General features: G+C 39.1%; 1 long non-coding RNA gene across 1 annotated transcript in view; it reads right to left on the bottom strand.

The window, feature by feature from the left end:
- The window catches only part of LOC142537392 (uncharacterized), a 100,357-nt gene extending 74,370 nt beyond the window's left edge, over positions 1–25,987 (bottom strand). Inside the window, exon 1 of the long non-coding RNA XR_012818541.1 lies at positions 25,915–25,987. This is a non-coding gene — a long non-coding RNA (uncharacterized LOC142537392). The remainder of the gene's footprint in view (positions 1–25,914) is intronic.
- Between the last annotated feature and the right edge of the window lie 1,307 nt (positions 25,988–27,294).

Here is a 27,294-nt window from a genome sequence, read left to right on the forward strand (position 1 = left end):
TCTTGAGTTATATTTACTAGAAGAGCAGCTAATTGCCTTGGACTTATCTCTGTGCTGGCTAACTGGCATAATTGATGCAAACTGGGCTCAACTGATGTAGAACCGCATTGATAATATATTTTGATCTGATATGGCAATAAAGAGGCGGTATACTACTTATGATTAAGCTCCTAATCATCCAACATTTCAGCTGGTGGTTGGGTTTCGTCTGTTGATCAGCTGAACTGGTAGGCTAGCAACTTAAATCTTGTCCACTGAGCAGTTTAGCCGTTCTGCTGTCAGTTTGGACTCAAAACCCTGCAAGCTGCTAAAACAACAAAGTTACGGAGTCGAGATAAAGGTAAACTCATATAAATTTTTTAAGAGGATTTAGAACCATTTTAAATAACATTTTGAAACAAATTTAAAATATCAGCTTTCAAATGTCATTCTTAGAACAACTAGCTCTGATACTAATTGAAGGATCGGTTATAACACCTGCGAGGGTGCATCAAACATAATATTCTCAATGAACTGCAATAGTTCGTGTTCTAAGAATGTAAACATCGATGGATTATATCGAGTTTGGTTTTAATCCAAGCGGAAAATACTCAATAATCCTTCGTTAAGAAAGCTGATCAGTTTAAAGCCTTTAGCTTGTGTCAACTGATTAACTGAAGTAAGGGGTTTCTTTTTGGGCTTGTATCAGTTCAGTTATGATGAGAACTGAACTGACATCATCTGAACGAATCAAATCAGTTTCAAAACAATATTTAAAAGTTATATACATAAGATATGTTTATTGATGTTTGGAGACTTCAACTGCTCCTATGTAACCCCTTCTACCAGCTCGGGTAGGATCCACTAGAAGACTTTGATTTATATAACACCTTGTACAAAAGCACTCAGCTTAGGACTTACACTACTGCCTAACTGAACTCCTAGCCTAGACTGAAGGCAGAACCTTCCAGCCAACACTTGTTTTGAAACGTCTACTCGTTTTAAAAGTGCGGAAATATATTTTTTTTACACTCACTTTTTCAAAATGACATTTAAAATAATCGTATTGTTTGACCATCAAAATAGCGCAGTTTAAAATAACCAAAATCATCCAAACTCAACCGTAAACATAAATGTGTAAAAATCATAAAACTCATCAATGTAATAAAATGTTCATCTCCTCTCAAAACTCGTAAGTCAAAATGCGGAAAATGTGCGGTACTTGGGTCGTGTCACCGCACTAGTTCTGTCTACTCAGAGTTCGGCACCTCCAGTATCCTCATCATCGGGCTCACCTGCATCACACACGCCTAGTGAGTCTAGAGACTCAACACACTTGTACCGTGATAAAAAATACATATACATAACAAGGAGCAGTGAATAATATCGTAATCAACATTCACTTCATGTCTGTGGTAAAATCATATGCATAATTGTGACATGTCAAAACATGTTAATAATCATAGCATGTATCATCGTATCAACATATACATGTTCATTTTGTTAATTTGAATTCCGTTCGTCGGTTGTGACTTTTGTATTATCATGTCATTCGATGGATCCATCTACGTGTAACCGGCATACCCGACGGCAATGACATCAGCAACAGCATTACCCGCCCACGGAGTCCCGGCCTTACATGTCATCATGTCATCGTGTCATCGTGTTAGTCACAACAAAATTCCATCATTCAAAACGTGTCATCATATTCACCACTTAAATAAAAGCATGCATATACATAATTTTTCCTTTAAATCAAGCATGCAACATATTTATCGTAATTCAATAAAAGTCATGAACATGATACATGAACTTTTAAAACATGATAAATTTGTGCTCAGGGCAATGCCAGAACCAAAATCTCACCCCGGGTGTAAAATGACCATTTTGCCCCTGGACACCCAAAAATTATCGTTTTAACCCTGTACCTCTAAAATTGACCCGAAGCTTACCAAACTCCTTAAAGTGTCCCAAAAATTTTTTATAAGCATTCCTAGATGTAAAATCGAGCCCATTTTACAAGTTAACCGATTCGTTTTAAAACATGGATCGGGGTCCCGGTTTTAACCCGAATCGACTCAAAACTTACCCAATTTTTTTCAAACTCTTTACCACATCTTATAAACATCTAAAAGACCCTAAAACCACAAATACTAAGCCCCTAAACCCCCGGGACAACACTTACAAGCTGCTGGAAAATTTCTAACCCACCTATTCGAACCCTCTGTGCATCGCTTACCCACGTTTTCGGCCCTAGTCTAAAACCAGGCGAACCAACTCTTAACCCACCTCTCCTAGATCACCCTAGGAACCTATTGGACTAAACCAACCCAAGGATTGAGTCCCACGCACGCTGGAAATTTCGCTCCCGCGCTGACACGCCAAGAGCGCCCACCCGCAGCCCTTACTCCTTCACACGATCGATCTACCCCAGGGGTGGTAGCAGCAGCACTCAGGCCTTTCCTCAGCCACAGCTCAGACCCCATATGGTCTGGTTCAGGCCTTGGATCGACCCTCAAATCGTCGGCTACACTCCTTTCTCCCGATCTGCACAAACCGAGCCCCTCCTGGTTCACAACTCACGATCTACAACCAAAACTCCGTAAGTCTCGACTCCAGCAGCAATTCCCCTAACTCATGACATATCTCGGTCCCCTAACAACGAAAAAACAGCAGTCCCTTGCGAAAAATCGTGAAAAAAACGTGAGTAACAAACCATGGATTGCCAAAACACACACAAAACCCGAAATCTCTTATGCATGAAAATGGATCGAAAATTTTCATGCACAAACTCATTCATCAGCATATAAAACGAGTGTGATGTGAAAAAAAATGATACAATGCGTGCTTTAGATGATATAGAAGCGAGGAGATCGAAGAACGCGTGCAGAGAGAATCTTTTTCTTGAAAGAAGTGGTGTGGCCGAAGCCTTCTAGCTGTGGGAGGCTGGAAAACCGAGGAGAAAATCTGAAGGGAGGGGGGTGTCGGCTGTGGGGAGTAATATTTAGGTTTAGGGGTAAGTAGGTGTTAAATAAATAGTTTACAGTTAGATTAAAGGGCCTTTATTTGATAATTGAAATTTAAAAAGATAATTAAGACCAATAAGCTTAAAATTAGGCCCAATAAATCCAAACACACTCCCGAAAAATATTTCGTGTTGGAAATTTTGTGAAAATATTAGCCGAACTATCAAAAAGTCTCCCGATTCGAAAAAATTTACGTACCGTTAAAAATAAAATCATGCGGGTAAAAATGTCCAATAAAATCTCATTTTTGAAAAATATCCTTAAAAACACCTTATATTAGTTAGTAAAAATTAATCATTTAATAAAATAATTTTCCTGAAAATTCTCCGGTCTCCGTTCCTCCTTCGAGCGTGAAATGCACCTAGAAACCCTAATGCATGAACTTATCAAATTTCATGAATTAAATCCTATCATGAATGAATAATGCATTAAATGCATAAAAATGATTAAACACATATTTTAAAATAAAATCCTAGATTGCATGCATTCAAGTTACGTGATTTAAATTCCTGGACCTTACATGTTTAACGTCTGTGTGTTAAAGACTACATACACGAGTTTAACGTCTTTGTGCAAGACTCACTCGGCTTATCAATACGCTCAATTTTCTATATGTGTGAGTGATTGTGTGTGTGAGTGTGTGAGAACTGATCTATGAATACAACACGAAAGTGTTCTCACACAATGAGAATTTTTCTTCTAGACTAAACAGTTGGCATGCCCTATTTTTCTTTTCTTTTCTGCTCTTCACACACTTTTTTGTTAATGGTCTAGATCTTGTATTTATAGAGGCAATGTGACTGTACACCAAGACTCATAAATGTGTTCATTGCAATTTGAATTCGTTCTTGGCTTTAAGCTTTGCTGCAACGTTCACTATTGTACTTTGATCGTACAATTGCTTTTATATCCTTGTGTACAACTGGATTCCACTCAGATAAGCTTGTCGTGTTCTGCAAACTGATTGGCTCCTAACTGATGCTCTGAACTGGTCTTGATATGGTGTGGTGAAATAAGTTGGCTCGTCAACTGAACTGATTTCACTGATTCAGTTGAACTGGTCAGTTGGGCTCTTCATCAGTTGAACTCTTCATCAGCTAGACGAGCTTCTAAAGGTCTTCTGCTGAAGCATCTATCAACTGAACAATAAGTGGAACTGATCTTTGATATTTTAGTCGGACTGGTCCAGTTCGGACAATCAGTTGGTACTTTCAGTTTACGTCTTGATAGCTTCAGTTTTGGCTCGGTAGCTTTCTGCGCACTTAGGTAAATTCATTAGAAACAAAATAACAAGTTTTGTTAACATCAAAATCAAGATTGCGAACATGAAATGTTCCAACACGATGCATGATGTATGTTTAAATTATTTTAAATATCTATATGTTTATTTTTATGCAATTTATAATATTTTCTCGAGTTTTAGCTTTTCTGTCAAATAGTCGATGCCAGACCGAGAAAGAAGATCAAAGAAGATTGAGGTGCTAAAATTAAATGTTATATTTTTATTTTACGCCAATAAATTATTTATTTTAAATGGTTTATGAAATTTTAGCATTTCATGGTTAAGTTTAACCTATCGAGTGATAAAAAATGTTAAGTATTTAAATTGTTAATAAAAGTTGGGATTTAATTTAAAATAACTAGTTAATTTTTTTAAATATTAAAGTGGAGAATAAAACCCTAATTAACTACATAACTCACGCCTCAGACACCCGAACACACAAAAGAACCATCGGTTTTATAAACTTGTAGAAGAGGGTTTTGTCCTTCACTCCTAGCAGCCACCATCATCGAAACCTTACCCTAATCTCTCCTGAATAATTTTGTCCCTTTTGAAGCAAGATAAACGCCCAAATCGTTCACCAATCAGCCCCCGTATTCCCCGCGTCGGTACTCGATAATTCGTGCGTTTAAAATACAAAGGCATGTTCTAAACCCTTCTTTGGTGCATCAATTACGTTATATAAAGTATTTTTTTTATGAAATATGCATGAAAATTTATTGGTTTAATATTATGAATTGTAGATAGTTGCCGATATCATTTTTTATACAAAACATGAATGAACTTCCATGTTTTCTTGAGTTCTTGATCGCAAACTTCGCTGGATCGATCCGATGGCATGCTGCTATGTATGGTTGTGTTATGGGGTGTTTTTAGATGTTATTAGGTGGTACGTGGTGGGTTGGTAGGCTGCTGGTACAGCAAGAAGCCTTGGGAAGCTTGAGCTGCATGAGTGCTGCGTATGGGGCAGTCATGGCTTCGACCGTTTGGTTAAGTGCAAGGGCTGGACTAGCGCTTGTGGCTAGGGTCTAGACTGGGTCTTAGGGTTCTAGGGGAAGCCTGGTCGTGGTCGCTTAGGGCCTGGATGGACAGCAAGGTAGCTGAAAAATGAATCGGTGTAGCGCGCATGGGAGGATCGTGCAGGGGCTGCTCACGGTTAGGGCTTTTTGTGCTTGAAAGTTAGTCTTGAACAAGAAAAGAGCAGACCAGGGTCTTAAGTGGTGTCTAAGGGTCGAGTCTAGGGATTGATTAGCTTGGTTCAAGTTGGAATCGATTATTCTTGGGCAGGTTTTGTTTGATAAATTGATTTACATGGTTTAAGAGGTTAGGTCATGGTTCGAGACTGGTTTAGGGCCTTGGACAGTAGGTTAGGATGTGGTTCATGTGTGGGTCGAGTCCCGAGTCAATTGGTACGTCCTAAGTAGTTTTATTTAATTCGAGAGTCGTACGCGCCTGAATGCATCTTTAGGGGCTGCTTTGGTTATTAATTGAGGATGTTGTGGCAGCATGTCCGAGGACGATCCAAGGAGGTCCATGATGTTCGTAAGTATGTATGACGTGTAAAATAATTATTTTTGAGGTATGTGATTTGTTTTGTGGCCAATTATGTTTATGGGTTTGGAAGCCAGAAACGTGTCCGGGGATTTCTCCAACCTCTTCGGGGGAATTATATTATATGTTAGGGAGTGAGCATCCAGTACAAGGGCTGTGGTGATCTTTGCCGACCCCTTACTATGGTTAGTTTGATCAAACGATTTATGCTATGAGCCACTTGCATTGAACAGAACTCTACGCAAAATGATTTACGATTATGATTACATATAACGAGCATGAAAATATAATTTTATGAAAATGTTTATGCACGAAAGTCGTGTTATACATATTTATGCTCATATTATGTTATGCACAAGCTATGTTTAAATTGCATGAATTTTTTTTAATACATATTACTTTCATTTATCGGTTTATGCATGCTGAGTCATTGGACTCACTAGACTTGATCGATGCAGATGATTTAGATGAGGAGACATGAGGTGGTGACGAGTGAGAAGACTCGGACCAGTGACAGTGCAAACCCGAGAACCTTGCAGATCATGATATTTTAATTATGCACGTTCTAAAACTATTTACTCTGATTTTATTCATTAGTATTGGTGATAAGTATGTTGAAACTTATTATGTTATGTTAGACTTTTCCATATTAAATTAGTAGTTATTAACTTTGGATTTTGATGATAAGGGTATTCAAATGTTGGAGCTTATTATTAATTTTTTTAAAATGTGTGGTGACAATTATTTTATTTTAAGAGATATGTTTATATTAAATTATAATAATAACAATTTTACTCTTCCGCAAATATTAAAGTATTATTATTTTAAGTAAGGGGTCATCACATGAACACTCCACTTTTAGCTGGAATTTGATTTTTCAGTCTTCGTTTTTGCTCCACTTTGAATTTAAGAGGATGTATTATTTGTATATCATCCATCCTAAACACAAAAGCCAACTGTGGAACCAACCACAAATCAAAGTGCAAAGAGGAAAACAAATTTACGTTGATTAGAGGGTTGGTGCGTTCAACCTGGATTGGACCCATCGGGTTTTGAGGCAGGGCAGGACAGGTCCCAGTCCAGTTTCTTCTTAGCATGGCAGGTCTTTGGTTTGGCCAAACCTATCCTAGACTTACCCCGCTGTCATCCTCAGTGTGGAAGAAGGTGTCAATCGCCCTTATATTGCGATGAAGTGGGAGAGAAGATAGTCAGTGGACCCATACTCATTCAAAACACTATTGACAAAGTTTCTATTATTGAATAACAAGTATAAGTGGCTTAAGATCGTCAAAATAATTGGGCGGATATGAAAAATAAGCCCAATCGAATTTGATGTTGGTGAAAAGGTTTATGTGAAAGTGTAATCAATGAAAGGTGTCATGCGATTTGACAATCCATGCAAACTAAGTCCAAGTTATGTGGGACCATTTGAAATCTTAGAGAAAGTGGGTACATAGCTAATCGATAGGCTTTGCCCTCAAACCTGACAAAGATTCATAATGTATTACATATATCACAATTGCGAAGATACATTGTTAATATAAGTCATGTGATAGAAGAAAGTTGTTTGTGACCCAAGAAAAATTGAATGAAAATCTCAAATATGAAGAGATATTAATTCGAATTGTGGATGTAACATCCAAGCCTATCTACCACCCTTACTCCCTCAAAAATTTAAAATAACTTTCTGATACTCACTAAAATTTAGGGTTCGGTTCCAGCAGGTGACGCTAGCCCAAATGCAGACCTCGAATTCACTCTAGGCCTGAAATCACGAAGGAGACCTTAGAAGAGGGCTGGGAGAGTATCCCGGCGTAGCCCCTCCGACGCTCAAGTCAGGTAATGAGAATAAAATGAGAGAGCAGCTAGGGTCGCTGCTGAGAATCAATATATTGAATACATGAATTGGACTCTGAAACTTGGTAGTTATAGGAGGATATATGGGCCTGTCATGGGCCTTTTACCTTGTCTAGGGATGGGCCAGGGGTCCGAAATTTTGTTTGAGCCTAATCTTAATGGGTCCATTCATGGAATATAACCAGTCTTCCCCTCCCAAGTCAACCTTAATCGTAGGTTTGAAGTTCGATTAATTGCGTTGTCCTCAGTTTACAACATGTGAGTTGTGTGTTCTTCCTCTGCTGCTCATTAGTCTTCATCAATTTGGAAACAAATTGAATCACTTGCCCATTTGGAAGGGCCAGATCTGCGTTGGGCTCACCTACACCCACGCCTACGCCCATGTCCATACTTCATGCCCCGCGCTTCGCCCCTTGTCTGCGCTTCTTCCGCTTACTCGCCACTCTCCCTTGCCAACAGCCTCCTCTCGCCATCACCTCTCCTAGCCCACTCCCGCTCACTTCTTCCCGCAGCCTTGCTTTCTCGCCCCTCGTCCAACCTTTCTCTCGCGTGCTCGCCCTGCATAACCTCCACTGCATCCCCTCGCCCCTCACCAACATCTCCTCTTGCCCCACATCTCCCCTCACCAAAATCTTCCTCCCGCGTGCTTGCCCTGCCTAGCCTCGCCCGTCAACCCCTCCTCTCCACGCCGCGCTTACCCCTTCGCCTCGCCAGTCGCCCTAGCCCGAAATCTCACCCTCGCCCTTTTCTTCTCCCTCGCCACTCGCCCTCCTGCTCTTCTCCTAACAACCAGCCTCCTCTCTATTCCTCGCCTATAGCCTTACTCGCAGCCTCCTTGCCCGTAACCCTTCTCCCTGACGACAGCCTCCTCGCCCTAGTCGTCTCGACCACGCCTCTTGCCTTTGCCCCGCCTCCATAGCTCCTTCGCCTTTCCCCTCCGTCTCCCCACAGCCCTCGCCACTCTAGTCTCAACCCTCCCTGTGCATCACCGCCATTTTCTCGTCGCCCCTTCGCCATAGCCAATTGTCACATCTCGCCCTCCTCGCCCCCATCTTCAAGGTCCTCTACTAGGCTTTAGGTAGGAAACGAGTACTTCACTCACCCTCCATACTTCAAGCACCCACTTCAAGATCCTCTACCTAGGGTCCAAACTTCGTACTCACCACCTCAAGCTCTTCTACTAGGTTTCAGCCTTAGTAGGAAAATTATGAACCCTATGAACCATTGATAAGTGCAATTTGTGCACTTAAATTATCCTTATAATTCGTATAGATTGTTAGTTTTCTCGGGCAAAATTATGCGTTTTTTTTGTTTTTTGTGTGATTCAGGAATCTGGGTAAGGCGTATTACATGGGCGTAAAAAGGAATGAAAATGGCGCTTGGAAAAAATGGTGAGCTTGGCAGGCAGAGAGACCCGCGCATATGCGCGAGTCAGAGGTGCGCGAGACACAGCGAAGCACGAAGGAAAGCAGAGGGCCCCGTGCATATGCGCTCATATGCGCGCAAGACAAATTTCTCCACACACAAAACAGAGAGTATCGTGCATATGCGCGAGTCTTTGGCGCGCATATGCGCGCGGCGCAGATCTCAGATTTAATTAGGTTTTGTCGTGGACTTTAAAAGGATGAGAGAATTGAAAAAAAAGACCCGACACAGCAGGATTAAAAGGGAGAAAAAAAAGTCAGAGAAAAAGGAGGACGGAACGCGAAGAACAGAGACATAAGACACTTAATCCGGACACGGAGACACACTTTCATCTCTCTTCAACACGTTTCCAATTCGGTTTTTAATTTTTACGTTTTTAATGATTACAAACAGATTTTGTTGTGATCTAGATTCGAGTATGAGCTAATTTTATTTTCTAGAGATTGACATAGTTTTGGTCGACCCTATGTTATTGGATTTGTGAATTTTCCTTGAATTAATCTATCGTGTTTATTTGTGATTTCTTGCCTTTAATGCTTTTGGATTAATGACCATAATTTGATTGATTAAATAATTAAGAGCTAACACTCGATAGAGGGGACTGAAATTAGGATGGGGGAAATCACATCGTCAGATGTTTATAACGTGCAAAAGACGTATAACTCTGGTGAATCCATAAAAAGCACCTTGTCTGCGTATATTATTTGTTACTTGATTTGAATAGATATATTAAAATCAGTACTATATAATACAGTTCTATTTATCACTTGAAAAAGGGAATAGAAAAATTGCGAGTTCTTGGTTAATAAATATGACGAGATTTAATGGTGTGTTAGTCAATTTTAATTTAGCATAGGAGAGACCAGACGAAATCATATCTCTAGATTTAATAACTGAATTTCAAATGCGCGCTAAGATTTACATGAATCGTTATTTTCTTTGAATTGATTATAAACTATCTCATTGATTTTTCTAAATAAAGTTAAACTATGTCAATTATGGTACTTAATATGCAATTTTAAATAATCACTCCTCGTGGGATCGATATCTGTACTCATACAAGTTCTAAAACTTGACACCGTACACTTGCGGTAGTTAAAATACGCAACAAGTTTTTGGCGCCGTTGCCGGGGAGTAAATTATTTAATTGCATATTAATATCGTTACTAAGTAGTCTTGACTTTAATTTAGACTTTGTTTTATTTATTTATTTTGTTAATTTAGAATCTTTTCTTTTTACATTACATGCGATGATATCAAAATCTCGACTTGCTGATTTTTGATCCGAAAATCGAAAGAACTGCCAGGAGATTAAGGAAAGCAAGAAGAGAGGAAATTAAAGCAATGACTGAAAACAGAGATAATCAAAATGAGCTCCCTAGAGAGGTGCCAATCCGAGAACACTTCCGCCCAGTCATCAACATTCACTACTCTGGAATAGCTCGCGGAACCATTGCTGCTAATAAATTCGAGTTTAAGCCCGCACTCATCAACATGGTTCAACAGAACCAATTTGGCGGAGCAGCCACTGCAGATCCCCATCTTCACCTAAGAACTTTTCTAGAGAACATGGACAAGGTAAAAATTAACGGTGTTTCTGACGAAATTATTCGATTGCGCCTGTTTCTGTTTTCTCTCAGGGATCAAGCAAGGAGTTGGCTCCAATCTCTACCTCTGGAGAGTATTACTACATGGGTAGATTTGGTTACGAAGTTTCTGTCAAAGTATTTTCCTCCCGTCAAGTCTGCTCAGCTGAAAATAGATATCACCAATTTCAGGCAGAGGAAATTCGAGGTGTTATATGAGGCTTGGGAGAGATACAAAGAAGTACTCAGGAAGTGTCCGAATCATGGATATGCAGAGTGGGTCTAGATTAAGTTATTTTACAATGGTTTGGATGGGCCAACTAGAGGGAATGTGGATGCAGCCGCCGGAGGTACTATTTTCTCCAAAACACCTGATGAGGCTTATGAATTGCTTGAACAGATGACCGTTAACAGTTACCAGTGGCCTAGTCAGAGATTTGGATCAAGGAAACCTGCTAGAGTGTATGCCGTAGACCCGATCACATCACTTACTGCACAAGTCTCGACGTTGACCACACAGATTGCAGCAATGAACAAGGCAGGCCAATCTACATCTGATGTTGCACTGGTGACTGCCGAAGAGGAGCCCGTTGTGGAGGAAGCTCAGTACCTCAACAAAAATCATGGCTATGGAGGATATCGAGGTAACCCTCCACCTAATACTTATCATCCAGGTTTAAGGAATCGCGAGAATTTCTCTTATGCAAACAACAAGAACGTGTTGAATCCTCCACCGGGGTTCAATACACAGAAGAGTAAAGGAAAGCCATCTTTTGAGGATCTAGTTGAGACGTTTGTGGCTGAGTCTGGGAAAAGAATGGCTAGAACTGAGTCTCGTCTTGATAGCATGGAGACACAAATGGGGAATATGGGTGACACGATGAAATCTTTGGAAACACAGATTGGGCAATTAGCCAATGCTTTTAAAGATCATAATAGAGGACAGTTACCAAGCAATACGGAGGTGAATCCTATGGAGCAATGCAAAGCTGTCATACTGAGGAGTGGCAAGGAGATTGAAATCCCAGAGCCTGCTGAAGAGAATGTAGAAATTCTTATTGAGGAAGATGATGGAAAGGGTGTTAGTGTTGGTAAAGAGAAAGTAGAGGAACCCAAAAAATGCTTGAACAATAGCCTTTACCGAAAGTGAAGCTTCCATATCCACAGAGGTTCAAGAAGAAAGGGTTAGATGATCAGTTTGCGAAGTTCCTGGAAATCTTCAAGAAAATACACATTAACATCCCATTTGCCGATGCATTGGAGCTAATGCCCAATTACGCTAAGTTTATCAACGATGTGATGTCTAAGAAGAGGAAACTTCAAGAATTTAAGACCGTGAAGCTAACCGAAGAGTGCAGTGCCATACTCCAAAGGAAACTCCCACAAAAACTCAAAGATCCGGGGAGTTTTAATATTCCTTGTGTTATTGGTGGTTCTAGAGTAAATAGGGCTTTATGTGATTTAGGTGCCAATATTAATTTAATGCCTTTTTCTATTTATAGGACCTTGGAGCTTGATGAGGTGAAGCCTAGCTCTATTACTTTGCAGCTGGCGGACAGATCACTTACATATCCACGAGGGATAGTCGAGGATGTGCTGGTAGAGGTAGACAAATTCATATTTCCTGCTGATTTTGTCATTTTAGATATGAAAGAAGACCAGGAGATGCCGCTTATATTTGGAAGGCAATTCTTGGCCACTGGAAAAGCCTTGATTGATGTGCACAAGGGTGAGCTCACACTGAGAGTAGGTGGAGATGAAGTTGTGTTCAATATCTACAACACCATCAGAGGACCAAATGAGGTAAGTACTTGTAATAGTATTGATATCATTGATTCATGTGTATCTCAAGTGGCTGCAGGTAGGTTGACAAAAGACTCCTTAGAGATATGCTTATTTAAATCAGCATCTACAGTGGATGAAGAGGATTGGGACATGAGAGTGGAGTTGCTTGCTCTCAATATGCTGCCTAAAGAAAAGGTTTATGCTCAACACAAAGAGTTACTTGAGGATGCGAGTAAAGAGGTACCAAAGGCATCTCCTGAATTGAAGGAATTGCCGAGTCACTTGTGTCATGCATTCTTAGATGAGAGTTCGTCCTATCCGATAATTATATCTTCTGCTCTTACTATTGATGAGAAAGATAGGTTGTTGAGAGTGTTGCGAGAGTTTAAATCTGCTTTGGGATGGAAAATTTCTTATATTAAGGGGATTAGCCCTACTGTTTGTATGCACAAAATCTTGATGCAGGAATCCTATTCCCCCTATGTTGATCATCAAAGGAGGCTTAATCCAGCCATGAAAGAAGTGGTGAGAGCTGAGATATTAAAATTGTTAAATGTTGGTGTTATTTATGCTATATCTGATAGTTCTTGGGTTTCACCAGTTAAAGTAGTGCCTAAGAAGGGGGGGTATGACTGTGGTGAGGAATGAGAGGAATGAATTGATTTCAACTCGTCCAGTGACTGGTTGGCGAGTGTGTATAGATTACAGGAAATTGAATGATGCCACAAGGAAAGATCACTTTTCCCTCCTCTTTATTGACCAGATGCTTGATAGAGTAGGTGGTTATCGTTATTATTGTTTTCTGGATGGTTATTCAGGTTACAATCAAATTGTCATAGCACCAAAGGATCAAGAGAAGACTACCTTCACTTGCCCCTACGGTACATTTTCTTTCAGGAGAATGCAATTCAGAATTTTCAATGCACCTGGTACGTTTCAGAGGTGTATGATGGCCATATTTTCTGACATGGTGGAAGAAATCATGGAAGTTTTCATGGATTATATATCTGTCTTTGGTTCATCATTTGATCATTCTTTGCAGAATCCGACACTTGTTTTGCAGAGATTTCAAGCGAAGAATCTAGTTTTGAATTGTGAGAAATGTGACTTCATGGTTCAAGAAGGTATTGTGCTTGGGCACAAGATTTCGGCTAGAGGAATTGAAGTGGACAGAGCCAAAGTCGTGGCAATTGAAAATCTCCCACCGCCAAAGAATGTGAAATCGATCAGAAGTTTCTTGGGACATGCCGGGTTTTATCGTCGCTATATTAAAGATTTCTCTAAAATTACTAGACCTTTGTGCAATTTGCGAGAGAAAGATTCTACATTTATTTTTGACGATGATTGTTTGCAGGAATTTAATAGGATCAAGACAACGCTTATTTCTGCACCCATCATGATAGTGTCTGACTGGAAGGAGCCCTTTGAGCTCATGTGCGATGCTAGCGACTATACTGTGGGAGCAGTTTTGGGACAAAGGCGAGATAAGATGTTCAAGGCTATCTATTATGCAAGTTGCATAGTTAATGCAGCCCAACAGAATTACACAACCACTGAGAAAGAAATGCTAGCAGTGGTTTTTGCATTCGACAAGTTCAGAACATATCTCATTGGCACCAAGATAACTATTTTCACTGACCATGCAGCTCTTCGTTACTTGTTTGCCCAAAAGGATGCAAGGCCCAGGTTGATACGATGGATATTCCTACTTCAAGAATTTGACTTTGAATTCAAAGAAAATAAAAGCTACGAGAACCAGGCGGCAGATCACTTGTCATGCCTAGAGCTGGAAGAAAGAATTGAAGGCAGAGCTATCAATGAGTCGTTCCCAGACGAACAACTCTTCAAGGTAAATGTTACGCATCCGTGGTTTGCAGATATAGCTAATTTTCTTAATGCAGGTGAATTACCACCAGATTTAACTCATCACCAAAAGAAGAAATTTCTTCATGATGCCAAGTTTTATCTGTGGGACGATCCCTTCGTGTTCAAGAGATGCGCTAATCAGATAATTAGACAGTGTGTAGCAGAGGAAGAAGCAGGTACAATCCTCGAGCAGTGTAATTCCTCACCCTATGGTTGACACTTTGGAGCATCTAAAACAGCAGCTAAGGTATTACAGTCGGGTTTCTATTGGCCTAATCTTTTTAAGGACAATTATACTTTAGTAAAGTCGTGTGATAAATGCCAAAGAGTTGGAAATATTTCTAGACGCCACGAGTTACCACTAAAAAATATTTTGGAGGTGGAATTTTTTAATGTTTGGGGTATTGATTTCATGGGTCCATTCCCATCCTCTTTTGGTCAATCTTATATTTTACTTGCTGTTGAATATGTATCCAAATGGGTGGAAGCAATTGCCACAAGTACTAATGATGCTCGGGTTGTTGTTAAGTTTGTCCACAGGAACATCTTTACGATATTTGGAACTCCTAGAGTCATAATCAGTGATGAAGATACACATTTCTGTAACAAAGTTTTTAACTCACTATTGGCTAAGTATGATGTGAAGCACAGGGTGACACTGGCATACCACCCGCAAGCTAATGGGCAAGCAGAAATATCCAACCAGGAGATCAAGCAGATATTATAAAAAACAGTGAAGACAAACTGGAAGGATTAGGCGATTAAGCTAGATGATGCCTTATGGGCGTACAGGACTGCATACAAGACATCTATCGGGATGTCGCCTTATAGGTTGGTCTTTGGGAAAGCTTGCCATCTACCTCTTGAACTGGAGCACAGAGCCTTTTGGGCTGTGAAAAAATTGAATTTTGATATGGGGGCATCTGGCAAGCAACGACTGCTGCAGTTGAACGAGATGGAGGAATTCAGGAATGATGCATACAAGAATGCAAAGATATACAAAGAAAAGACCAAGCATTGGGATGACAGACAGATTCTTCAACGAGATTTCGAACCAGGACAACAAGTGTTATTGTTCAATTCTCGACTGAGGATGTTTCCTGGTAAGTTAAAATCACGATGGTCTGGACCATTCACAGTGGAAACAGTGTATCCACATGGGGCAATTGAGCTGAAGTGCAACAACGGTGAGACATTCAAAGTAAATGGTCAGTGGGTCAAGCATTAATTTCGAAGTGAAGTGCGACACATGGACAACCTCCCCTTGGAAAACCGAAGTAGAAAAAAGAAAGTCAGGCTGATGACTATAAACCAAGCGCTGTGCGGGAGGCAACCCACAATTATCTTTAGCAATCGTTTTGTTTAGATTATGTTATTTTAATCATTTATTTGTTAATTTTAATTATCCTCATTCGAGTATTGATTTGAATTATTGTATTTTTGCAGCTATTAAAAAAAAAAGACAGATTGCATCGCGCATATGCACGATTTATTTTTGCACACATGCGCCAGATAGAGGACTTCGCGCATATGCGCCGGATAGAGGCGTGCATATGCGCTATATGACAAGGCAGAAATTTCGTGACAGTAAATTCGACGCATATGCGCTGGTTTATGTCACGCATATGCGCGCGACGTGATATATATAAAAAAACGCGAACCCTGCTTTAGAAAATCAGATAGCCGCCTCCCTCCTTAGAAAACCCAAAACCAACCGCCGCTGCGCCTCGCTGAGAGCTGAACGCCGAAGCTTCGACCACAGCCCTGACTTCTGATCACACTCCGATTTCCGGTCACTTTCTGGTGCAAGTAAGGAATTTATCACGATTTTGTTCAAATATTGGGATTAGTTAGAATTTGTGTTCGATCTATATATGGGGAATTTTGGATGTTGTGAATTGGGTGCTTCTCACTGCACTAAAGCATTTTGTGACTGGGTTTGTACGTGACATTGATAACTGTATTAGTTGGTGTGGTGAGATTATATTTGCTCTGACGCTCGTTGGGGTGCGATTATCAGTGACTTTGGCTCCTTGATTGTTTGAATTTGGTGTATGGGTGTGAGCTTTGAATTACTGAACTACATGGCTCCGAAAAAGAAATACAAAAAGGGTGCTTCTTCCTCCTCAATTTTTGATTCTCATAGGTTTTGGAATGAGGAGGCTCAACAAGTATACGAGAGTTCTATGACAAGATCCATCATCCCGGAACGGGGATTTAACTTGTCAATTCCACGTGGTGTTATTGTGGAGGAACTGAAATGCCGAGGATGGGTTGAGTTTGCTCAACACCCTTTGGATGCCGTTATCTTGGTTGTGAGAGAATTCTACGCAAACCTCCGGATACGTCATGAGGAGTCTAAAGTTTTGATGAGAGGTAAATTGGTGTCGTTTGACTCTCACACGATTAATATGATTTATCATATTTCAGCTTCGACCGTGACGAGTACAGTGTATTTCTCGAAGAGGGGGTTGATAATACAGAAGTCATTAGACTGTGTGTCAAGCAGGCGGTTCTTGGAAAATGAGCTCGAGTGGTCCTATCTCTTTGAAGAAATCCAACATGGGACCTAATGCAAGTGCGTTGACGTCCTTCGTATTGGCCCGGATTCTACCGTCCTCGCACTATTATGATGTGACCAAAGACAAAGCTGCACTTGTCTTTGATATTCTGATGTGAAAATCTGTTGATTTGGGGAAAATCATTTATGGATCAATTATGAGAGCCGGCGTAGGGTTAGCCACGGTTGCTCTTCCATGTCCTCATAATGTTACCGAGCTATGTCGACAGGCCGGCGTGTCATGGGCACCTGATGAACTAGTGCTAAAACCGAAGGCCCCCATTGTTGCCTTCTTTGGAGCCGCCTCTTATATACCCCATGAGTATCCGGGCGACGAGGAGGGGGCACAGCCACAGCTTCCGCCACCACCACCACCTGTAGCAGCCACATCGAGCAGGGGGGACAGATTTCGGCGACTAGAGACCGAGATGCAGGACCAGAGGAGGTTACTGGTTGAGCAGCGCCAGGTGATGGATTTGCTTCAGTTCCGCACTGACCATTTCATGGGCTATATGATGGATTTCACTTCCGTACTCGCTCAGGGAATTGCGCCTATAGGTCCAGATGATCCGATATTTCCCCAGCCGCCTGTATGGCCACCCCAGTACCCGGGAACTTCTTAACAGGCACCAAACCAGCACATGGATGAGGATGGCGACGATGGTGATGGCGAGTACTGACGCTCGTTGTGGGAGATATGATTGTTCCGTTCTTTCCTGTTTATACATTGAGGACAATGCATACTTTAAGTTTGGGGGGTGATTTGACATTTTGATGCGTTATAGTGAAAAAAATATTTATTGCATGTTAGAGGCGTTAAAAAAAGTCATGGATAAATCATTGTGTGGCCGATGATGAGGATGAAGTTATGGTTCTGATAACATGTGTTTATGATAACTTGAGAGTCACAATTTTTTTGCACTGTCATGTTGTTGATACTATCGATGCCTAGATACAATGTGCACACCTGTGATGCTAATTAGACAATGGAGATCTGATTTTTAATAATTCTCACACGGCATTAACCGACACTTTTGCAAACACAGAGATGATCTAGGCAATTTTTCTCAATATCTTTGGGCCTGTTTTCATTGTTTATTGTCCATTGTGAGCCCATTGAGCCTCGAGTGGATTGAGATGCTTGACTTTCCTTTGTGCATCTTTCTCATATATCATTTTGATTGAAAAATGCATGTGATTGGTTTGTATGAGTTGACTAATGGATTGACGGAAATCTAGAACTTGTTTGAACACTTTTCGAGGCGAAATACGGATAATTTGTGACATATGAATGATTAGGCAATCTTTGGAATCGTTTAAGCCTTTGAGCCTACCAAATCAACATGAAATATCTCTAGTGTCCCATTTTGAGCCTACTAAAAATCAAGTGGTGTGTGTCAATGACATACAATTAGCCCCCACTTGTATCTATTCTACACTGCACAACAACTACCTAATGAAGCTTATACACTTATTGTCCTACCTAAATTTTGAGAGAAATAAGTTCATTAGTGTTGTAATGATTCAAATACTCCTTGAAAAGAAAAAGAAAAATTGAATGTGCGAAAAGAAGTTCAAAAGAGACAAAAAGAAGAAAAATGATCAAAGAAATGAATAAAAAAAAGTGGTGGAAAAGAACAATATGGGACATGGAGGATATGATTGGGAATAAAACAATAAAGTGATGGTGAAAGAAAATGAGAGTGAAAATGATGAAAATTCAATTATTTCTCTCAAATTTTGATTTTCATACATTTTATTGTAGCCATGAGCTATAGCTTAACGTTACAAGCCTACAAGACAGATTAACCTTGTCACATTTATCCAATATACTAGTGGAGAAAATTTGTTCAAGTCCAGCCTATGGATACCTGAGAAACATGGTTAGCAAGTATGAAATTTAATCGTTTGCATGTAAGCATCTCATCGTGTAACATCATCGTTTGATAAACTTATGTTGAATACCCATTGAACCAAAAAATTACCAATGAAGTCCTTTGGGATCTGTGTAAAGGAATTTGTATAGTAATGAAGTGTGGGTTGAACAGAACTGAAGATCTCTTGAGTTTATAAGGCTAGTGGGTGTTGTAAATTTATTTGAGAATTTGATTGGGTAAATGAACATTGACATATCACATACGCATGTGACTCTTGAGTAATTATGATTACATAAAAAATGGATTAGCCAGAGCTCATGATCAATGGCTGCCTATCCATGACTGTTAGTCATTTTCGTTACTTGTTGATTAAATTTCTACTTCTACTTTTATTTTGCTCGAGACTAGCAAAAGTTCAAGTTTGAGAGGATTTGATAAGTGCAATTTGTGCACTTAAATTATCCTTATAATTCGTATATATTGTTAGTTTTCAGTTTTCTCGGGCGAAATTATGCGTTTTTGTTGTTTTTGGTGAGAATTCAGGAATCTGGATAAGGCGTATTACATGGGCGTAAAAAGGAATGAAAATGGCGCTTGGAAGAAAATGGTGAGCTTGGCAGCCAGAGAGACCCGCACATATGTGCGGGAGACACAGTGAAGCACGAAGGAAAGTAGAGGGCCCCACGCATATGGGCGGAGCTAGTGCGCGCACAAGACAAATTTCCCCACACACAAAACAGAGAGTATTGCGCATATGCGCGTGGCGCAAATCTCAGATTTAATTAGGTTTCGTCGTGGACTTTAAAAGGAGGAGAGAATTGAAAAAAAAGGGCCGACACAGCAGGATTAAAATAGAGAAAAAAAGTCAGAGAAAACGGAGGACGGAACGCGAAGAACAGAGACAGAAGACACTTAATCCGGACACGGAGACACACTTTCATCTCTCTTCAACACGTTTCCAATTTGGTTCTTTACTTTTACGTTTTTAATGATTACAAACAGATTTTGTTGTGATCTAGATTCGAGTATGAACTAATTTTATTTTCTAGAGATTGACGTAGTCTTGGTCGACCCTATGTTATTGGATTTGTGAATTTTCCTTGAATTAATCTATCGTGTTTATTTGTGATTTCTTGCCTTCAATGCTTTTGGATTACAGACCATAATTTGATTGATTACATAATTAAGATCTAACACTCGAGAGAGGGGATTGAAATTAGGATTGGGGGATATCACATCGTCAGATGTTTATAACGTGCAAAAGACGTATAAATCCGGTGAATCCATAAAAAGCACCTTGTCAGCGTATATTATTTGTTACTTTATTTTGAATAGATATATTAAAATCAGTACTAGATAATACAGTTCTATTTATCAATTGAAAAATGGAATAGAAAAATTACGAGTTCCTGGTTAATAAACATGGCAAGATTTAATGGTATGTTAGTCAATTTTAATTTAGCATAGGGGAGACCAGACGAAATCATATCTCTAGATTGATTTAATCACTGAATTTCAACGACGCGCTAAGATTTACATGAATCGTTATTTTCTTTGAATTGATTATAAACTATCTCATTGATTTTTCTAAACAAAGTTGAACTATGTCAATTATGGTACTTAATATACAATTTTAAATAATTACTCCTCGTGGGATCAATATCCGTACTCATACCAGTACTAAAACTTGACACCGTATACTTGCGGTAGTGAAAATACGCAACAACCATCACCCTCCATACTTTAAGTTTTTTACCCTCATCTTCAAGATCATATAGTAGAATTTAGTCATAGTAGGAAAAATGTGAATCCCCACTCTCCACACTTCAGACTTCTCACCCTCCTTACATCAAGTTCATCCCCCTCTCACCACCTCAAGCTCATCAACTAGACTCTAACCTTAACCCTCACCATCTCAAACTTCTTTACTAGACTCCAACCTTAGTAGGAAAATTATGAATCATCACCCTCCATATTTCAAGCTCTTCACTCTCACCACCTCAAGCTCATATACTAGGATCCAACCTTCATCATCACCCCCTCAAGCTCCTCAACTAGGCTTTAGCTTTAGTAAGAAAATAAAACTCTCACCTCCTCATCTTGTAACTCCTCTGCTAAGCCGGAGCTTAGAAGGAAAAATGAAATATCTTTATCACATTGTCTCCCCACATAACTCCTCTGCTTGATATAGCATTAGCAGGAAATATTAAAGACCCCTTACGACCTCACCCTCGACCTAACTCTTCTTCTAGGCATAGACCTGATATGACTCCTTTTCTAGGCAATGCTTTAGCAGGAAAATAAAAGTTTCACATCATCACCCTTTGCTAGGCGATGCCTTAGCAGGAAAATAATAAATTTCGATCTCCCAACTCTTCTCTTCTACTAGGCATAGCCTAGATAATAAAAGTTCCACCTCCTAACCCCATTACTCCTCTGCTAGGCGATAGATTAGCAGGAAAATAATAATTTCGATCTCTACAACTCTTCTCCTCTATTAGGCATAGCCCAAGTAGGTAAAATTTAATTTTCAATCTCCTCACCTCTTCTCCTCTACTAGGCATAGCCTAAATAGGTAAAATTTAATTTCAATCTTCTCACCTCTGCTCCTCTACTAGGCTCAGCCCAAGTAGGTAAAATTTAATTTTCTATCTCCTCACCTCTTCTCTTCTACTAGGCTTAGCATAAGTAGGTAAAATTTAATTTCAATCTCCTCACCTTTGCTCCTCTACTTGGCTCAGCCCAAGTAGGTAAAATTTAATTTCAATCTCATCACCTTTGCTCCTCTACTAGGCTCAGCCAAGTAGGTAAAATTTAATTCATGCCATCATCATAATACAACGACATTCATGAACTTGATACCATAATTTAAATTTCAACCGATTATGTAAGAAACATACATCAACAATAAAGTCAAGAGTAATAGTCTCTAAGGTGGTGAGCATTGCTGGGAGTTTTAAAAGCCTTTCCTCGAGCATTCTCCAAGTAATAAGTGTTAGAATTAAAGGTTTCGGAGTTTGAAAAATTTGCATAATTGATTAGTTGAACTGAAGCCAACTAAACTGAGGTAATATAACTGAAGTAACTCAAAATGAAGTCATTCGAACGGTAGATTAATATATTAAATGATCGGATGAAATCGAACTGAATAAGATAACTGAATTAGTAAAGTCAGCTGATCTATAAGTTAGAACTGAACAAGAAGCATTAAGTGAGTCCAACTGATATGTCATATAATCAGTTTAACTAATCTAACTCCTGATCAGTTTGACAAGTCATCAGCTATCTCAACAACCAAAAAATCGTACACAATAGACTGTAAATAACAGTAGGAGCACCACATATCAGACTGCAACATTGTACTATTGTTAGAAGAATGTTGACACATTCAGAAAGGACAAATAAATGGATATGAGTCATTTAATGCATTCAATGTGATCGTTGGAAGCAAAGTCTATAAATAGTTGACGAACTCAGTGTGAAGAAGTTGAGAAAGATTCCACGATTTTGAAAAGATATGAAAAATTCAGTTATACATGATCAGTTGCGATATTCATACAGAAGCTCACACTTCAAAGATCATAGCTTTCAGGCTATCATTTGAGCTAAAAATGCTATCACATTATATTGTTGTATTCGATCTTTTAAAATCATTTGTGCTAAGAAAAATAATCAGTTTGTATACTGATAAGTTGTAAGAAACTAAGAGTTTCAGTTTGGCAGTGTTTAAGTTCAAACTAAAGTGGGTTATTACTATTTCTATAATCAATCAAAGTCTTTTAGTGAAATATTATCCGTGTGATAGAAGGGGTGACGTAGGAGCATTTGAAGTCTCTGAACATCCATAAAATCCTTGTGTTCATTATTTCAGTTATTCTTTAAGTATTCTATCTGTCAGTTAGTTTATTTGCGCACTTAAACTAGTTAACTGACTGATATTGAAGCAAGATTCTTGAAATAAGTTTGTCACAAAACTGATTCATTATTTTGAAAAAGAGTCAAAATATCAAATTGTTTATTCAACCCTCTTCTAAATACTTAGACCCTTCAAACCGATCCTAACAAGTGGTATCAGAGCAGTTTCAATCTTGTTTCTGAATACTTTCTATTCATACGCCTGATCACCATGTCTTTTTTAAACAAAATCCCTATGTTCTCAAGAGAGGAATTTGATGATTGGAAAATAAGAATGTAGACTTCTTTAGCTGCACAAGATGGCGATATGTGGTACGTTATAACTGACGGACCCATGAAGATAACGAAAGCTAATACAACTATTGCTATAACAGAGGGAGCACCTCACCGCCTTGAGAAACCACATGAGAAATAGACAGCTGAAGACAAGAGAAAAGAAAACCTAGATAATGTGGCAAAAGATATTCTATACAAAACACTGGATAAAATCACCTTCAGCAAAATCAAGTGTGCGGAACAACCAAAGAAATTTCGGAAAAACTGATTCAATTATGCGAAGGCAACGAGTTAAACAAAGGAGAACAAACTCTTAGTCGTTGTACAAAAATTTGATAATATCAAGTTGAAGATTGGAGAATCCATGAAAGAATATGATGAACAAGTCAACAGTATCATCAACGACCTGAATGCGTTTGGGAAAGTGTATTCAAATAAAGAAATTGTATTGAAAGTTGTTCCTGATCTTCCCAAAGAATTGGATGTTAAGACAATGGCATTGAGAGAATCCAAAGACCTGAATAAGGTGGAACTACACGATATATTTGCTGATCTAAAAGCTTACGAGTTTGAACTGTAGACGAGAAAAGGAGAACCATCAACTCCACCAGTTACAACGGCTATAAGTGCCGTGAAACTTGAATCAACTGGTCCAGCTGAGAAATATGTAGAGTGGCTGAGCAATGATGTCATTTCATTGTTTATCAAGAAGTTTGGGAGATTCATGAGAAAGAATCATGGCTCATTCCAAAGATATTCTCACAAGAATATTTCCAAGGAAGAACCAAATGCCTGTTACAACTGTGGCAGAACTGGACACTTCATTGTTGATTGTTTTAAACCAAAGAAGAATAGTCGACGTTCAGCAGAGAAAGGAAAGAAGTCATATGAGTAGAGAAGAAGAACTAAGGAAGATAAGAGATCATCCAAAAAGAAGCATGAAGTTTTATTAGCTGAAGATAGAAAGTCCAAGTCGGCGGAAACAGATAGTGATGAATCAGAACCTGAGAGCTCGAGCAGCTCTAGTGATGAAGAAGAAGTAAAATGTTCGATGACTGATGATACAGAACTGGAATCAAATAGTGAGCATGTATTTGATTTCAGTTTTTACTGACTTCATAAAGGAATAACTTATTTCCACATTACATGACATGGTCAATGAGTATCACAATCTTGCTCTCTCATTTGAAAAGGCCAAAGCAAAGAAAACTTATCCCCAAGATAATAAAACTGAAACTGATGAACAATTGAACTTTTGAGTCTTAAAAGGGAGATTGTTGGGCTGAAAGCTGAAATGAATGAGAAACAATATGTGATTCAACAGTTAAAACTTGAAAATTCAAGACAAACTGATATGATTCAAGCTTGGAATAAGTCATAAGTCGCATTGACTGAAATGCAAGATTTACAGAAATCAGTTACTGATAAAACTGGTTTAGGATTTAACAGCCAAGATGAATCTTCTACCAGTGATATTAAACCAACGCTGAATATGTGCAAAGGGAAGTATATTCACTTTGTAAAATCAGCTACGGTACAAGAGCATTCAGAACCAAGTAAACCAGTTGAGCCACCGATTGAAAATAAGAACAAGGCTAAGAAGTATGGAATCAGATACAGCACTACGATTTCAAATGATTCGTGAAGCTGGTAATCTAAATGGTTCAGCTATAAAATCCCGAACTCTAAGAGTGGATATTTCAATTATTATAACAGTAAGCCTGTTTAGAAAAGATATCGGATGAACAACCAGTTACACAAGGTTAAAACTCATATTGTTTCATCTGCACACAACACATCAAGCACACACAAGTCCGGAAAAACTATCTGGAACACAAAAACTGGAAAGTCAGTTAGACTGATCCAAGTCTGGGTTCCTAAAGGACTAATCAGTTTAGGACCTAAATAGATGTGGGTACCAAAGTTATTCATTGTGTGTGATTGTAGGTGACAGGTACATCAACAAAAGATTGAATTTGGTATCTGGACAGTGGATGCTCAAGACACGTGACAAGAGATGCTGATTTGCTATCACAACTGATTAATTATTCTGGTCCAAAAATCAGTTTGGACACAACTCAAAAGGTAGAACCGTGGGTAAGAGTAAGCTTATACATGGTAACATTATTATTGATGATATTCTCCTAGTTGATAATTTAAAATACAACTCGATTAACATTAGTCGGTTATGTGATAATAATTTTTCAGTTCAGTTCAACAAGCATACATGCACAGTCAAGAACTCAATCAACAATATCATCATGATAGGAAATCGATGTGGTATTACTTACAAAGTAAGTTGAACTATTCAACCAAATGAACCAGTTTGTTTTGTAGCTTCCAATTCATCCAAGAACTGGTTATAGTATAAAAGGTTGAACCACTTGAATTTCAAATCCATCGCTCATCTGAGTTGAAATGTCTACTAATTTAAAAGTGCGGAAATAAATATTTTTTAAAAGCTCCCATTTTCAAAATAACATCTAAAAGTTTCGCATGCATGCGCTCTACAGAAAAAATTTAACATTAAAAAATGATCTTAAATATTTGACAGTAAAAATAGTACAGTTTAAAATTACCAAACTCATCCAAAATTATATGTAAACATAAACAAAATAAAATCCTAAAATCATCAACGCATAAAAATTTTCAGATCCTTTCAAATTTCATAAATCATAATGCAGAAAACATGCGGTCCTCGGGTCGTGTCACCCCACCAGGTCTGCCTACTCAGAGTTCGGCACCTCCAGTCCTCTCAACTTCAAGCTCACCTGCATCACACACGCCTAATGAGTCTAAAGACTCAACACACCTGTACCAAAAATAACAAGTACATATACATGGCACACATCAGTGAAAAATACGATATTCAACATATATTTCGTGAACTTAAAAACATGGACTCAAACGTGTCAAAGCATGTCTCAACATATCATCATATACGTATACATTTTTTTTAATTGAATTCAGTTCATTAGTTGTGACATTCGTATCAGCTCTATTCGATGGATTCATCTATAAAATCTGGTACTCGGGGGCGGAAACATCAGCGGCAGCATTATCCGTCGACTAAGCCTTGGCCTCAGCTCATAATATCTCATGTCATCGTATACATATACATCGTCAGTCAAAACCATCTCTCATCCTTCAAAAACGTCATCATTATCATCATTCAATAAAAACATGCATATACGTAAATTTTTCCCTTAAAACCAAGCATGTACCGTATTTTCCATAATTACATCAAAATCATATACATGATGCATATACATTTAAAAACATGATAAATATGTGCTCAGGGCGCTGCCAGGAATAAAATCTCACATCGGGTGCAAATGCAAAATGACCATTTTGCCCCTGGAAATCCAAAATGACCGTTTTATCCCATGGACCTCTAAAATTTGACCCGAAGCTTACCAAACTCCTTAAAACATCCCAAAACATATTAAAAGTATTTCTTAGATGTAAACTCAAGCATGTTTCAAAATTTAATCGATACTTAACCAAATTTCTCCCAACTTTTTACCACACCTTATAAACATCTAAAAGATCCTAAAAACCTCAAAACCAGACCCTTAGACACTCAAACAAATCTCTGAATGGCTGCTGGAAAAATCCAGCAACTCACCAACCGGACTCTAGTGCACCGAACTCGTGTTTTCACCTTCCTAGACCGAACCATCAAGGACCAGCCATGACTCGACCTCACCTAGACCACCTAGGACCCTACTGGACCCCAACCAATCAAAACTTTCAGCCCTCAAATGCCACAACACCCGAGCACCCTACAACGCCTAACCCTAACCGCGGCCGAGACCACACTCCACCTAAGCTCCTTCAATCAAATTCTAGACCGTGACCAGCCGTTCCCAGCCCCCTCCAGCCCTTCCACGAATCCAAGGGGTTCGGCTTCAAGGCTAGAAATGAGCCATGCATGGCTGTCAACCCAAAACTCCTTATCTTTCCCTCAAACGCACAATAGCTACTAAACCCGAGCAATTCCCCTTCGAGCTTGGAAAAAACCGAGACTCCACTTCTTAGTCACCCTTACACACGACATGTACAGCCCCTTGCAGCAAGAAATTAGCAGCCCCTTGCACAAACACTGAAAAAACGTGAGTGGAAGCAAACCATGCAAGGTTTTTCATGTTAAAATTATTTGAAAATGCAAGTAAGCGTTAGATCGAAACATTTTCATTCAAATATATACATTACATCATAATAATGGCGTATGTGATGAGAAAAATGAGAATACAAGTGTGCCTTGATGTATTTTACACAAAAACGTCGGAGAGACAAGCATCGGGGA

The sequence above is a fragment of the Primulina tabacum genome, chromosome 2 (assembly GCF_025594145.1).
Source record: "Primulina tabacum isolate GXHZ01 chromosome 2, ASM2559414v2, whole genome shotgun sequence".
Classification (NCBI taxonomy): Eukaryota; Viridiplantae; Streptophyta; class Magnoliopsida; order Lamiales; family Gesneriaceae; genus Primulina; species Primulina tabacum.